Here is a 13,117-nt window from a genome sequence, read left to right as displayed (position 1 = left end):
CATTTTTTGCTGATGTAGCAGCTCTAACGACTCAAGCTCGCCACGTGTTAGATTCGACAAAAACATAGGAGTTGGATTCAGTGGTGAAGGAGCTAGAAGGAGTCATATCTTTTATGAGGTTGGGATGCCCAGCTGCCTTTACAGTCTGTTTTGAGGAGTGGGGATGGTCGGATGTGGAGACTGCGAAGATGCGGTAGGACTGGGCCACGACGAGAGATCCTAGTATGGAGAGCCAGGTAGAGGCTTTGACTCATGAGATAGTGAAGTTACACAAGGAGGCGTATTACACTCTTCGAAGGAATCAGGCGGATCAAGTAGCACTTGAGAGAACTCGGGAGGAATCAACTACCAAGTTAGCTTCAGAGAGGGCAACCTGGCAATCCGAGAGGGTGGCCTAGCAATCCAAGTGGACAGCCCTGTTAGACAGACAGAGTCAGCTACAAAAGTTGGCAGCAAAAAAGGAACAAGTAGCAGCAGGAAAAGACGAGTGGGGAGAAATTGCAGAGATGATGCAATTAGCCCTATAGCTTCAGATGGAAGCAGAAGCAAAACTAAAGATTAGGAAAGAGCAGTTCTACAAGCTACAGGCGGAGCTGAACGAGTTGAGGGCGCGGATGGCCACTATGCCAAGGACGCATCCCTCTATTTAGTATTTTTGATGTATTTTGTTTATTTTGAGTTTTGTGGTATTGTCGTCCAGAGACGACTTTTTTTGGGGGGGGGATGATGTTGTCGATAAAATCTATATTGTAGCCGACAGGTAGAATAGTATCCGAACAGGTGCATGACGCTTGAGTCACCCCTTTGGAAAGGTATATGTACACCATTCAAGATGGACTTTGGAATGATCATTGTAAGCAGTATTTTTGGATTGTAATCATTGAGTGCATATATGAATAAAGTCTCTGCTCTGTGTTGTATCGTGCTATACATATGTTAAGTTTCCTTATCCTATATGATAAACATTAATCTCTTCTTTGAAATCACAATAGCACATGCCTTTTGGCCATCTAACAAGATTCCACCTCTTAGTGATCGACCAATTATCATTAACAAACTTAGTGCAATAGGAGGTATCTTCGTTCTACCGCTCCAAAGCCTTTTGCCTTGTGATGTTTGTCACAACCGGAGTATGAGGAACATGGAAAATACAATCGATAGTCTCACGGTCGAGACTAATGATAGTATTAACATCTTGATCTCTGACGGTTCAAGAAGGTGCATCAAAGTGTCTCACACATGCAAGAATGAATTCCAGCTTATGGGTTGCCAATGGGAAAGGGGACAATAGATGAATATGGCTTCGCTTGATCCAGGTCATATTCTCGGTAGCCTTAGCATCAAGGCTCTAAAGGAATTCTTCAATGTTCATATGAGATATGTCGATATCCCACACTTTATCACAATAGGAAGTTACTTGTAATAGTGGAATGGAGTTATAATATTGATCATAATGGTACTTCATACTCATTTTGTCTTTTCTTTTTTCTGGAGTAGGTTCTCTTGACATTGTAGAGTGGCATGCCTACGCAATTGTTACATGAAAATCCCATAATGTAAGAACATCTTCATGTGAGGGGTCCATGGCAAGTTTTTGATGTAAAAACACGAATTCAGGGCAAGGTAGGTATAGGGAGAATGGATGGAATAATCAAGGACAGCAAATGAACAAATGGGTCAAGCTCAAAATGGCTCAAATATGACTAAAATAGCCCATAACCGGGTTTTTTGGAGTGGATTGCATATGTGAACGGTGAACTTTAAAATATGCAAATGAGGAGTGAAGTGTAATGAAATGGAAACATAGCATGCTTAAAATCAGTTAAGTCATACTATGTATCCAGCAAGCATGTGGAAAGTTTTTCAACCATAGGGCAGCCATATGGAGGTTCATGGAATGCATGTTAGTGGGATTTGCACTTGCATTCTTATGTGGGAAAAGAGGGATTTGCCTTCATATAAGAACGGGAGTTTACCTCAACTGCATATGCAACTTGAAGAAGACAAAAGAAAGAGAAAAGACAACATATATACAAAAGCATACAAATCTGAAAATAGAAATTGAAAGACTTGCGATAACAAAATCAACAAGACCAAAAGGGAAAAAACATACCTCTCTTCACCAACCATAAAATAACAAGTCTTTGTCAAATCTTTTGACAAATCTGAAAAAAAATCCAAGAGATTCCGGATTAAGATTTGTTTGATATCACAAGACTTAATAGATTTTGAAATTCAAACATTGGGGATAGGCAAGGTTCAAATTTGGACATGTAAAGATAGTTAGAGAGATTAAATGCCCAAAACTTGAAATAAACTTTGACCAAATCAATACCATATGCAAATGCAAACAAAAACGACATCTAGGGCATCATTTTAAGCTTGGAAATGATGAAGAACAAGCTGGAAATAGAATACATACCCTAAGAAGCTATTTGGAATGATTGGAAACCAAAAATACCAAGAAATGCAATGTTTTTGGTGAAAAATATGCCCTAGATGGGCTGTTTTAGGCCAAATTCATGTGTTGAAGAACATGCTTTCATCCCCAAAATCACCACTTCGGAAAAACCTGCAAAAATGCCTTGTGTACTTTCTAGAGAAAATGCACATGCCAAAAGTCTATGGATATTAAAACACACTTTTGGGAGCCAAAAACATGTAAAAATAATGCCCAATCCTTCAACAAAGTGGCACTGGAGTTACAAATGCAGTTTTAAGAGTGAATAGCATTCATTAAACAAAGTCTTTCTCTCCAAGAAATCGCCACTTTGAACTTGTTTGAAGGAAAACACACTTTTCTAGGGAAAACACATGTTTTAGAAGACATGCAATCTCACTAAAAATCACCACCATGCACTTGCAGTCCATAATGTATTTTAAAGAGGCATTTGCATGTTTGGAAATACGTGGTCTTGCTTACAAAATTGCCACCAAGGCTTAATTGGAGGAAAACGCATTTTAAAGGAGCAAATGCATGTGTATTCAACAAATGCACTTGGACATAAAATCGCCATTATCAGCCTTTTGATCAATGACTTAGTGCATCATGCACTTTTGGAGTTCATTAATATGTTTGGAATGACATGTTATTGAGCCAAAAATTGCCACTTTGTCTTAGTGCAAGTAAAAATGGATTTTTAAATATCATGTAGGCATGTAATTGGGTCCAAAATCACCACCAAGTGCATTTACATGTTATTAAAATATGTATTCTAACTTAAAAGTCCATTAAGTAGCAATTTTAAAAGATGTATATGTAATGGTTTAGAGAAACTCCATTCAATGCATTAATATAATTAAAATAAACTTATACATGTGACAACATATATAAATGAGTTAGATTTTCCCACTTACATGAATTAAATAAGTTTAGAATATGTAAATACATATTAAAAAGCCACTTAACACATTAAAACGTGTTATTACATATAACAAGTCCATTAAATTAATGTTGGGACTTAATTATTTATTGGAAGTGGGTTTTCACAATGATTTGCATGTTGATGTATGCAATGTGTAAAAAAAAACCCCACTTTTAAGCATTTAAGTTGTCTTATGTAATTACTTAACTATAGCTCTTAATAAAGTAACATAAAAATAGCCTTGAAATAAGCTATTTTCATAAAACATAAAAAATTGTAGTTAAATTTACTCAAAATGAGTTGAAATTTTAAAATGGACCACAAAATCCACTTTAACTATTAAAAATAATTTTATATCATGTTTTTAGAAATTAAAAGTCCACTTTTATGAGGTATTTTAATCAACATATGTAGTTGTCCTTTAAAAACCCCTCTTTTTCCCTCATAACTTGAGCTAGACAACTCCAATTTCGACTTTAGTCAACTCAAAACAAGCAGAATTCGAAGAGCTATTCACCTACGGCAAAAACAAGACTGGAAACTATTTACAACGCAAAGAAAAACTGACAAAGAATGTGAAGGAATGCCAAAAAATCAAGCTATTCCAATCAAAGAAGACAAACTCTTACTAGCAAACAATTTGAGATTCAACTCAACGGAAACTTTCAAAAGAAATATAAGATAGAGCAACACTGAGTTCAATTAAGGGATAAAGAATTGTCTTTATGATACTTTATCAAGACATTAAAACTTAGAGGATGCACCTACGAATCCATAAGATAATTGTGTAGGGTTGCCTCAGTTTTGTAAAGCCAAAATTGAGGACAACGGAGCCTGAATTCCAGCCAACATTTTGTATCCATCTCTACCATTCAAGATACCATTGCTAGCTCCAACCCATATGAATTTTTCCAATTCTAAACAACACTCTTCATCCTAAGATGGCATGTAGAAGCATAGTGATCTCTTCCCAAGGTAGAGATAAAGAAATCATATCTTTCCATTTCCAACCTAGGGTTGGGTCATCTTGAAATGGTTGTATGTACTATGTCACTTTGTGTCCCTGTTGATGTTTTAGATAGGCTTTAACTTTTCATATTAAAAGTTAACTATCAAGGATCAAAAACCTGCCCTAGAAATCCTCTATATAGATGGTTGAATATTCATCATGAATATCCAACGATATATGATCCAATATTATGGATTTGTATCCCATCATGAAATTCCCCACTTGCAAGCCTTTGGCTAGGTTTGTTACCTTAACAATTTTATTGCATTAGTTGTTATTCAAATATTTCACGTGTAGTATCCTTTCCCACTTCAAGTTTGGTTCCTTGAGCATCTTCAATACCAATTTGGACCCTAAGGCCTTATTCTACCACATTTTATTTCTGAGACCCACCCCTCTTGCCTCTCTAATTTTGCATATTTTTTCCCAAGAAATGAGAGCAACTTTTCCTTCTCTATAAATTCTTGCAAAAATTATTTTCTCATATTTTGGATCATAGCATGGTTAGTCCCTGAAGTGTAAGATAAGACAAGTAGGGTGGTTAAGATGATATTACCATTTTTAATATAACAATTCTTCCTACCCCTGGTAACCGACAACTTTCCCATGACTTCAATTTCATATCTATCTTGTCACTAAGGACATCCCATAATTTTGAATTTCTCAATTCTTTGTCAAGTAACAAACCTAGGTAAGTACATGGCAGTATCCCTTTTTTGAAAGTTTTAATATTTAGAATTTCTCTGTTCCCTTGTTGGTGTATGGAGAAAATATATCTTAAAACTTATTTTAATTAATCCCCTGCCTAAAGGCCTTAGTATATTGTGTCAAAAATTTAAGAAAATTGCTGGCCTCCTTTCTCTTGACAACACTAACCAGCATGGTTGTAATGTGTAATGAGCCCTGCTATAGCTCAAACAATTTGTGGTGAAGAATTGATTTCTTGTTTTTGTTTTTGAGGTTTTCCAATTTTCGATACAACAATATAGCAGAAAAATAGAAGATATTGCAATAATAATTTCAACTCAAATATTTGGATATTACATGGGGAATATACAACTGAAAATTTCAGATTTTGATATCAACCTAGATACTGAGTATTTTCACACAATACCAACAACCCAGTTGATAAAATATCCCCTATTATCTAAATCAACAATACCTAAAAAATTTAGAAGTTACAACTCATGAACTTACAAGTAAGATATGCGTTAAAACTCTCTAAAATAAAGACTAACAACAACAAAAGAATTCTTCAACAAACAAATGCAACTGCACATTTGGAAAACGCTGATCCCAAAATGCAGATAGAAAATAATGCCCAGCAGCAAATACAAATGGGCACTCCACCAACTCCAAATTAACCAGCACACAACCATTCTCAACACCACAGTATCTCCCAACTACAGTGTATACAGCAATGGAGATAAAGAACAATTCTTAGAAAACTAATTCACAATACCACAGTAGTGAATTACTATGAACTTCTCAAGACCAAACCCTTATACTTCAACAAGGGCACAGAAAATCAGAACTTCAAGAAACGTCACAAAGACAACAAGAAAATTAAGATAATCAAATGATCAAATGCTTTTCTCATCAAATGGGCTCATATTAATAATCTCCAAATAGCACAAGTTTTCAAAACAAACTCGACAACATTAAAATATAATAAAGTGTCATAATATAATTTATTAATTGCTTTTGGCTCCCAAAAATTACATTTTCTAATGCAAGGGCATCTGAGGTTCATGAAGATTCGGGCATTTTTATGGAAAGCTGGAGGTGCACAGTCATCTCTATGGTGTTTCTCGGTTGGAGGCTTGACCAAATGGGCTTGGTGGATAAGCTTGGTGCTCAGTCGTAGAAGCGTGAATGCTCGATCATTATTGAGCGTAGTGTTGACCGAGGTGTTTGGTTGCTGAAGGTACTCGGTGGTTGTGGTGCTCAGTCGCTGAAGGAGCTCGGCATCTCTGTTGCTCAGCATGTGTTGCTTGCTCAGCAATGCTTGGGAGTTTGCTGACACTCAACAATGTGTCGCTACCGATTGGAGTTCTTGGTGCATTTAATGCATCTAGCATGTGATCGTGACGTCGATCAATCTGGGAGTTTGTGTGAACCTATCTGGGTCTTGGTTGTCTCTCCTATGTGCATTTAATTTGTGTTGTAAGCCTTTTAAGGCATTTGGTATTTAATATCTGTTGGAGGCCGACTTGTGGCTCAACATGTATTTAATGTAAGGGTTTATTTAATTTCTAGCTTACTAGGCCAACTTGTGGCTTAGTTGGGTATAAGTAGGGGTCTTGGGGAGTCTTCAGGCATTCATTCATTTCATTTGTAGGAGTGAATCATAATCATCCATCTTGGAGAAAAGGATATGGAGGAGGAGCGAACTTTGAGAAGGGCTAGTAGTTGTGGCTTGGAAAATGAGGAGATTGCTTGGTGGGGTTGCGAGCAAAAGTTTAGATCTTCCTTGAAGATTTCTACCAGAGTGTGGATCTGGACTAGCTAGGATTGAGTTGGATCTTGAGGGATCTTGCAGAATTATTTTTGTTGTAATTTCTATTGTATTTGGCCGTAACCCAGAAGGCCTTATAGCCAAGCATATTGCATGTAAACAATTGATTTATGAATAAAGAGTTGTGATTTGGTATTAGGTCTTGCATTGTTTTTGTGTTTCCATTGTGTGGTTATTTGTTGGGTGCTAGGACATCTCCTTTGGAGATTCTCCTGCCTTGCACTGCATCATTTTCTACTATAACATAATATTCAGACACACAAGGCCATTATTTCTTGTGCCCACAATTTAACACTTTTTGACCCAGTTCCAACGAGCTATGATACTGAGGTGACCAACATACAACATCAACCAAAATAGCAACCTCAACATAGTTACATGAATAATAATAATAAAATTCACCCATCTTGTGAAAACAACTGAAGAAGCATCATAATTGAAATCTAACAACACCAAAGTGACCGTGATGAAGAAAGACAATGAATAAACCTAATGCGGTGACTTACTATAAATAGACGCTCCCTCTAAGATTCTTGGAGCCTAATCTAGAAGCCCGAAATAAAAAATGAGAGCATCACTCAACTCCTTTAACTCAACTTAGCTCATCAAAAACAACAACTTGACTTACTATAAACAGTAAGTCCCTCAACTGGAACCAAAACACATGATAGGCTACTGGAAAGCCTATAACCCTACAACTGAGACCCTCAAATCCCACTGTCAGCTTATGAGGGTTACAATGGTGAACTAACCAAGCCAACTATTGGAATCTACTAAAAATGGGGACATTACAGTCCTCTCTCCCTAAAATTGCTTGTCCCTAAACAATCCTGAAGCAAAACGAACATCACAATCCACCTAGCTCCCAAAGGTTGAACCATGTACCATCCCTGTTGTGTACAAACAACTTATGTAGCACCAACAACCAAACAACTAATATCAATGATAGAATCATCTGGTAACTTATTATAGGCACTAATCACGGTAACAACTCATTGGAACTCAATCCAACTAAAATACCAACTCTATCATCTAAGTCCCTATCAAATTGACACTCACACCCAACTGCACTGTGGAGATGATAACGACCATAAGTACCTGAATCACTATCATCAACTCCAACCTCAAATAAACTGTCCCAGGTGTGTGGATAGTCCAGTTTCATAATGGATTGTATGAAACTGGAGCAAACTCAAACTGTAATGTCCCTCACCTGACTCAACTATCAAACTAGCAATATGCATGAAATCTTATCTTTGTTTCTACTAATTCCTTGTCTATGCTATGAATATTCAGATTTATATGCGCCTCTTGTGTTCTTCTTGCTAGTAATTTGAATATACCGTTTAACACAAATTCCTTGCAAAGATAGCTATTTTGAAAATATATATGATGCACCAAGGAAACACTAATATTCACATTTATTTGATGAAATATGAAAATACAATTGAAGGAAATATCAAATTGAACAATTGATACTGAAATTCCACCATGCAATTTTATTGAACTTCTAGAAAAATTGAAATTTACAAATGCAACTAATGGCATTTTGATTTTTATAGCATCTGCACTCTTCTCTTTCACTAATTATTGTTAATTGTATGATAATGGCAGCCTTTGGCAAACCGCTGGCTCCAAAACATTAGATCGCAAGCTTATAATGTAGACCAAGATGCTCAAACTGAAAATGCAGACCTATCATAACAGTTCGCAATGCCAAGAAATATGGAATGCAAGCCTTGTGTTGTGCATTTCCAGCCCTTAATTATTTGCAATCTCCTAAATATGAATCACAGGCACTAGAGAAATAACGTCCCTCATCCAAGATTGATATCTCAGCTTTGGCAATGGTTGTAGATGTTAGCAATACCCAAACGTGGCCTCTAGATGAAAAGTGACAATCTGAAATATGCCCAATTGACCCTCCAATATGCAGATGCAAGCTGGTGTAGAAGACTCTAATGGATCTTCTCACAAATACAAACAATAACCTTCAGCAATGCAAATCTCCTTAGACACAGTTAGAATAGTAGGAGAAATTTGCAAATAGTTTTACCTCAGTGACTACTTGCAAAGCAATCCCAGAATTAAATCTCAGTTTTGAGTCTACAATACTTCAGCTGTAGATCCAATAAAACAATCTAGAATTCAGACCCTTATACTTCAGCAAGGGCCAGAAAATATCAGAACTCAAACAAAGCCACAAAGGCATCAAAACCAAATAAAATATCGAAGCATGCTTTTCCCAATGAAATGAGCTCTCATTTATAATCTTTTGTTAGCCAAAGTTTCCTAAAAAAACTCCACTTCAAAAATTGTGGAAGGTTAACAAAAGAACTCAACACTTGAACATTCCAACACACTTTTTAGAAATATCTTTAAAAGTCATTATTATAATAATAATGCAACTTAATAATTAATAATAAGAGCTCATGCAATTATTAAACTTATTTATTGTAGGTGACAACCAACTGTTGAAGCCACCCACTACACTGCCAAAAATAGACCTACTAAAAATAGTAAATCTACAACTAGGACCTCCAAAACACCTTGTTAGCTCACGAGGGTCGCTATGATGAGCTAACTCCATCAACTGTGTAGACCTGCCAGAAACAAGGGCATTACACACACCGACGTGATACCAAATCCTCTACCTGTGGGTCAAAAGAGAACTGATGACCACTCCTCATAGTGCAATGCTCATAAAAACTCCTAGCCTTTGTCAAGGGATCATCAATATCAAATTGGGAATCAGGAGACTGCTCCCATCTCTAACTCTGAACTAGTGGCTAAGAAGGGTTTTCAGAAACCCTCTTAGCAAACCATACCACAAAATCACTATTGAGAAGCATTGTTGCCAAGGTCTATAGAATCTTGCTCACCAATTGTTGTATAGCACAAGAGCTCTAAATGAGAGTACCCTCAGATATTATGTATGAATCCTATTGCAAATCCGAGCTCTCATGCAAATACTCCATGAACGACTTAGTACAGTAGAAATTATATGTGGAAACATCAACCTACTCCCCCACAATCCATAGCTGATCCATCTGAAAATGTGACTGCCAACTCTCTAATTCTACCAGCTGTATGAAAAGAAGCAATACATTTGCTTCCAGCAGAAGGAAGAAAATCACCATGAGAACCCATCCCTACTGATGCTCTCACATCCTTTGTACCTACTGCACTCATATCTTGCACAAATGTGTCTGTCACATTATTGCATCCCTCATCCCAAACGTGGAAGCAAACTCACCACCAATCACAATATGTAATTGAACAAGGTCTAGGGCTGGTGTCAATTGTACTTGCTCCAACTGTACAGTAACCTCATCCAACCATGACTATGATCCTGAAGAACCAAGTACACAATAGAGAGTTCACAATCACCTCAAGCTCTTGGGTGAGCTCAACCACCTCCTCTTTCCCTATCAATGCCTCATATCAAGTTCTACTCGACTCCATAAGGTAATCCCTATCAGCAACTAACTATGAGTAATTATGCTTCAAGATCCTAACAGCCTCTCGAAGAAAAAGAATCTCTACTAGGGAAAGACTACTATGACCATGCTCATCTCACATAGGAGCACCCCAACCAAATACAGCTAGCATCTAACCGATAGCATCATAATGCTCCAGAGTTGAAGTGATGTCACTATCACTCACCTTCAGCTGACTAGTCACATGATGCCTCTATAACCCCTGACTCCTCTACAAGCACGCTACCTCACTATCTACACTGTGATAGGAAATTGAATCAATATTTCTCCGCACATGTGTGCTACCGTCCTCACACGCATCTGCAACTAAGATACAACTAATTGGTACCTCAACCGACTCCTCATCCAAAGAAATGGAAGCCCTCACAATAGCAATCTCCTCGCATGTCTCAGTTTCCACCTCAATAGTAAGATCCAATAAATATTGATCTTAGGACCCATCCAAAACCTCATCAAAATCATCACCTAATGTTTGGCAAGGGATATCATACCCAGTGCAGCTCATAACATCCTCAAAGGGATCATCAGAGGTATCCATACTATCTACAACCACATCTCCTAATAAGGATCATCAGATGCATCCATACTATCTACAACCACATCTTCTAATAGAGCCTCAACTGATGTCACCTGCCTCTGCACATGACTCTATGTCAAGCTGTGAATCAATAACACTAGAGCGTAAACCAACATCTACTGACTCCGTTTTAACACCCAAATCACCAATAACACAACTAGGTGACTCTATACATGCACTTGCCCCACCTGAGGCAGCAACTGCCTCCTGCAAAGGAGCAACACTACGACAACTGACATATAAATCTCCAATAACAATCCCTTCCTCGAGAGAGTCAAAACAATCAGCAGTAACTACTACCCCAATAGCACCTGCACTATCTGCAGCAACAACTCCGGAATGCTCAACCCACTAAAGCTCAGTGCTGCTATCCACCAATGGCACTGGCACATCCACATGTCTCTGTGCTTAGAGTCCATCATCAGAACTATGGATAGGACAAATTGGCGTCCTATTGAATGCAGGTACATTTCCCTCCTGAATGCCAACTGGAGAGAACTTAGGCCTTCTTCCCTCCATCCTCGGTGCTCCTCTCCTAAAAACAGAAACCATATACCTTGCTGCCCTACCAACCGTCTCTAGATCCAATAGTCTCGCAGCCAATCTCTGCTGATGAAGCTTGAGTTTCTCTATACTCTCTCTCAAGGCATTTATTTCCCTTTTATCTTTCTCATTATTCAGCCAACTCTCAGGACTACTAAGCCTCTTGTGTCTGTCCATAACTGGAAACAACAAGAGTGTTGATCACTCCAATCACTATTGAAAATTTGAAATTCGAAAGAATTTCTTACCCCACATGATGGCAAGAAACCGCTCTGATACCACTATAATGACCCTATTGACTCTTAAACAATTTGTGCTAAAGAATTGACTTCATTTTTTTGTTTTTGAGGTTTTGCAATTTTTGATACAATATAGCAGCAAAATAGAAAATATTGCAATAATAATTTCAATTCATATATTTAGATATTGCATAGAGAATATATAGCTAAAAAATTCAGATTTTAATATCAACCTAGATACTGAGTATTTTTACATAATACCAACAACCCAATTGATAAAATATCACCTATTATACAAATTTCCAAAATGAATTTCAATTAAGAAACTTCCTCCACACAACATTAAAATATAATAAAGCGTCATTATAATATAATTTACTAATTGCTTTTGGCTCCAAAAATAACCTTTTCCACCATAACATAATATTCTAGCACACAAGGCCACTATTTCTTGTGCCCACAATTTAAAAGTTTTCATCCCAATTCCAACGAGCTATGAATCTAGGGTGACCAACATACAACAACAGAAATAGCAACCTCAACATATTTAGATGAATAATAATAACAATTCACGTGTCTTGCAAAACAGTTGAAGAAGCATCAAAATTAAAATCTAACAACATCAAAGACATCCTATTGAAGAAAGATGAAGAATGAACATGACGGAGTGACTTACTATAAATAGATGCTCCCTCCAAGATTCTTACAGCCCAAACTAGAATCCCAAAATTAAAACTGAGAGCATCACTCAACTCCTCTAACTTAACTAAGCTCATCGGAACCAACAAATTGACTTACTATAAATAGTAAGTCACTCAAACAGAACCAAGACACACCATAGGTTGCTAGAAAGCCTATAACCCCACAACTAAGACCGTCAAATCCCACAATTAGCTCACAAGGGTTGCGATGGTGTACTAACCAAGCCAACTGCAAATACGTGCTAAAAATGCGGACATTACAGTCCTCCCTCCCGAAGGTTGCTTGTCCCCAAGCCAATTGCAAATACGTGCTTAAAATGGGGACATTACAGTCCTCCCTCCCGAAGGTTGCTTGTCCCCAAGCCAACTGCAAATACGTGCTTAAAATGGGGACATTACAGTCCTCCCTCCCGAAGGTTGCTTGTTCCCAAGCAATCCCAAAGTAAAATGTACACTACAGTCTTCCCAAATCCCAAGGGTGAGATTGTGCAATAAATTTGTCGCACACAACAAGTCCCTATAGCACCAACACCCAATAACAAATATCAACAACAAAATCATTTGAAAACTAATTGTACACGTTGATGGAGGCAACAACACAACGGAACTCAATCCAACTAAAATATCAACTTTGTCAACATTTGAGTCCCTATCAATCTGACACT

General features: G+C 37.4%; 1 protein-coding gene across 8 annotated transcripts in view; it reads right to left on the bottom strand.

The window, feature by feature from the left end:
• LOC149538940 (carnosine N-methyltransferase-like) overlaps positions 1-13,117 on the bottom strand; it is a 197,141-nt gene that overhangs the window by 77,527 nt on the left and 106,497 nt on the right. Inside the window, exon 13 of one of the 8 annotated variants that reach the window (XR_016356145.1) lies at positions 2,114-2,165. The exons of the other annotated variants lie outside the window; for them this stretch is intronic. The gene's annotated coding sequence lies outside the window, so the exon portion shown is untranslated. The remainder of the gene's footprint in view (positions 1-2,113; positions 2,166-13,117) is intronic. 8 annotated transcript variants of the gene reach the window in all.

This window comes from Cupressus sempervirens, chromosome 9 (assembly GCF_028749045.1).
Source record: "Cupressus sempervirens isolate cs-2001-9-10 chromosome 9, ASM2874904v1, whole genome shotgun sequence".
Taxonomy (NCBI): Eukaryota; Viridiplantae; Streptophyta; class Pinopsida; order Cupressales; family Cupressaceae; genus Cupressus; species Cupressus sempervirens.
This window is presented reverse-complemented; position numbering and strand designations above follow the sequence as displayed.